This window comes from Molossus molossus, unplaced genomic scaffold (genome assembly GCF_014108415.1).
Source record: "Molossus molossus isolate mMolMol1 unplaced genomic scaffold, mMolMol1.p scaffold_m16_p_12, whole genome shotgun sequence".
Classification (NCBI taxonomy): Eukaryota; Metazoa; Chordata; class Mammalia; order Chiroptera; family Molossidae; genus Molossus; species Molossus molossus.
The window spans coordinates 20020438-20024492 of record NW_023425347.1 but is presented as its reverse complement, the minus strand read 5'-3'; the positions used below and the strand labels follow the sequence as shown (position 1 = coordinate 20024492).

The window sequence follows — 4055 nt, the reverse complement described above, 5'->3', positions numbered from 1 at the left end:
CAAAGAAGAGAATAAAATTAGCCTCAGTCTCACCATCCTGGGATAAACGTTAACTTTTCAGAAAATATTCATCTGATATTTTCTCGCATACCAGCGCGCGCACGAGTGTGTGTGCTTCTACACAATTAAAATGGTTTTGGTTTGGTTCAGCAGTTAAATCGTCGGCCTGTGGTCCAGAGAGACCCGGGTTCGGTTCCGCTAAGGGCGCGTAACTTGGTTGTAGTGTGTCCTTGGCCCTGGTTGGTCGTGCGGGAGGCAGCCACTCGATGTGTCCCTTTCACATCGATGTTTCTCTCTCTCTCTCTCTCTTCCTCTCTCCCTCCCGCTCTGTCTGAACAAAAAATGGAAAAATGTTCTCAGGTGAAGATTAAAAATATATATATGATTAAAAATAATAATAATAAAATATATATATATATTTTTTATCTTCATCCGAGGACGTTTTTCCATTTTTTGTTCAGATAGAATGGGAGGGAAGAAGGGAGGGAGGGAGGGAGGGGGAGAGAGAGAGAGAGAGAGAAACATCGACGTGAAAGGGACATGTCAAGTGGCTGCCACCCCCACGACCAACCAGGGCCGGGGACAAACTGCAACTGAGGTACATGCCCTTAGCAGGAACCGAACCCGGGTCTCTCTGAACCGCGGGCTGACGCTCTAACCACTGAGCCAAACCGGCCAGGCCAATAAAATGGTTTTAATACGGTGGGCATTGCATACATTTTCAAAACAAATTTTTGTTTTAATATTTATTGAATTTTTCTTTCAGATACAGAGAATGACTATAGTATTATATTCTCATAATTCTATTATTTTCTATTATTATATTCTCATATTCTCCTTGATAAATGTTTTAACAATGCCTTTCTCTATTTAAATTGTATGACCATATATTCTGGGAGTTTTGAAGAAAAAAATAAAAATAAATTTGAGTCAGATCACAATGAAAACAAACAAGGAATTCAAGCATAATCTGTTGAGTTTCACACTGTCATGCGACTTCACGGCAAACCTTTGAAAAGATGAAACGGTGACGTTGGCAGATGGAGACTCCAGAGCTCTGAACGCTCCTCCTGTTTAACTTCACAAACGTCTGAAGCGCGCTGGTGGTCTCGTAAGGAGCCTGCGTGGAGAGAGGAAACGTCCAACATCAGGCAATAGCCTCGGAACAGAAAAACATGATTTCCTTTCTTGCACCAGAAAATATAGCTGCTCAGCAAGATGACTGTCTTTTCTTGTGCCAGACCATTTATTGGGGTATAAAAAGAAAATATGAAAACTTTATTTTTATTTCCTTACTTAAAAATTACATTTTCTGTATACATCTTACATTAATTAATACAGTAAAATACATACATCTTTTATAAATAAATAAGTCTATGGATGTTGGGGTAAACTAAAATTTCAAGTGTATTTACACAAAAAAATATAACATACTTTTTAAAACAATATTTTTAGAAAATCTTTTTTTATCATAGGAATACACAATCAAAACATTTGGAGATCACCACTCACCGTCCCTCAAAATAATTTCTTTATTGGAGTCTTGCAAGAGATTTTAAGTGGTGGAGGATCATATCCTCACTGGAAAATGCTCTGTTTAAAATTACTTTTTATGTATGTCTTTTTGGCAACTAAACTCATTACTGAGTAAAGTCTGGCTAAGGAAGAGGACCTTCCCCAACCCCTTCCTTGTGCTGATGGAAAGGTACATTCTGCCCTTCAGCGTTTATTGAGTGCCCCGCCGTAAAACAGACGGGAGCAACGCACGGTCCAGATGAGAATCTATGGTTCAAGTAGAAGTGAGGGGAGAACTCCTATTTCAGGCTGGGGATGCAGGAGGAAGGTTTCTAAGTGCAGGAGAGTCCCACAGACAAGGCAGTGCTGGGCCCCTGGATAAGGAACCAAACAGAGCCAGAACTATTAGGTCCATTGGAGAAAAAAAAAAAAGTTCAAAGAGGCAATATGCCAACGTACTCAGCATGATTCAAAGAGCAGTAGATTGGACTGGAATGGAGATCGTAAGGTTCTAGGATATCATGCTCAAGAGTCTAAGCAACAGCCTGTAAGACATGTCCCACCACCCCCGTTCTTCTGCATGAGGAAACAGACTCAGAGAAGTTCAGTCTTAATGTGGGTGCAGAGCAGAGTGGCCTCCAATCCAATGATCTTTTCACTTTTAATTTATAACTCTTAGAAATATAAAACAAAAATGCAGTTTAAAAAAAATGCTTTTCTGCATTATCGGTTAATTGTGTGGGGTTTGCCCTTGCCGGCTGCCCGCAGTTGGTTGATGTGTCGTCCTGATATACCAAGGTCGTGGTTGCGTCCCAGGCAGGGCACGTACAAGAGTCAACCAATGAACGCCTAAGTAAGTGGGACAACAAATCAGTGTCTCTGTCTCTCCCTCTTCCTCTCTCTCTAAAATCATCAATAATTAAAAATTTTAAAAATTGTCATGTGGTAAACATAGAGGTAAGTTGAAACAACTAATAAGACTTAATAATTGCATTATGGGTCCTTTTAAATTAATATGCCTGAACACGTGTTATAGTGTTCACCTTCACTCACTGAAGTGTTCTGACGGAGGCTGAGATCGGAATGCCTCAGATCCCCAGTGTCTGAAATAGCGCCTGGGCCACAGTAGGTGCCCGACACACGCAAAGGAAATAAAACCTGTCCTATTTTTACGAGTAAAGAAATCCATTAAATTAGAATTCAGTCAAGGAAGTTGATTAGAGAACATGCACACAAATACATTTTAAATGAATTTATGTCCCTTAATTATGGGTTTGGAATTTTATTTATCAAAACTGAGGGCTTTGACTCTTCAGTTGACAGCTGCCCAGCTGTAGAGTAAGCAGTTGGAAAGGACCCTGGAGTGGGCAGAGGACCCTGGAGTGGGCAGTTAGCCACATTCAGGTAAAATGTTGGTTCCGTGCTTTATTTAACCACAGATAAAACTTATTTAACCTTGGATAATTTCTGTAAGTTTCCGTTTTCTCACCTGCAACATAGGAATATTAATACTACTTTGCAGACTTGTTGGAAGGATTGGAGATATAAACTATGTGTAAAGTCCTTATCACACAGTAGGCACTCAGGAGATTGTTGCTATTATTGTTATTTTCCATTTTAATGTTTTAAAAAACTCTGTTATACTTCCTGACAAATAGTCATTTTGAAGGATGGAATTCCAAGCTGGTGCAATCTGTAACTAGGTTCTATAGCCCTATGACTTATTTTTCAACCTTTGTACATTCAGATTAAATACAGAATAATCCTGTAGATATAGCTAACTGCAGCTCAGCTGTTTCATATCTGTGAAAACATCACCATTTATTTAATAACTGATGTCAAAATAGGTTAAGGCAACGTACAGAACAGGAGTGAAGTTGGGTTTAAATAAAGCTGTCTGTTTTTATTTAATTCTCTCTACTTTCTGATAGAATGAACAGTTTTGTTGGAAAATCATCAGGAGAACGGTGTTGGCGGCGGTGGCTCTGGAGGAGCGCAAGTGACAGTCACCACGCTTCTGCAGAGACGCTGCTGGTTCTCCTCCGGCACCCAGCCTGCAGTCTCGATCCATCTGAGGGGGAATATTGGTGTTACAGAAGCAGCACTTAAAAAGGAACTTGATCCTGTACAGAAACTCTTCGTGGACAAGATTAGAGAGTACAGAACTAAGCGACAGTCGTCTGGGGACCTGTTGATACTGGCCCAGAGTATCAGCAGGAGCTGGAGAGGGGGTTTTTTTGTTTAAGCAAAGGCATGGTAAAGCAGATTTGAATGTATTCCCTGAGTTCAGATTTGAAGTTCCCAAATTTGAAGTCATCGAAAAACCCCAGTCCTGAAGAAATATAGAAGTTATCTGGTAATTTGCCCTAGATACGTTGTACAACTGATCAGAAGTGTCAGAATAAACACACATTTCGACAGCTGTCCAATGTTCTTTCATTGTGATTCCAAATAAATTAGTTAGGGATGCTGGGGGGAAAGAAAAAGAAAATAATCAATGTGTGAATCCTTTTTTTCCTACATATTCTCTCCACCTCCTC

The 4055-nt window shown here is 40.0% G+C and overlaps 1 pseudogene; it reads left to right on the top strand.

Annotated features, from left to right (window-relative positions):
• The first annotated feature begins 1979 nt into the window (after positions 1 to 1979).
• On the top strand, positions 1980 to 3851 carry LOC118626234 (annotated as a pseudogene).
• The last annotated feature ends 204 nt before the right edge of the window (positions 3852 to 4055 follow it).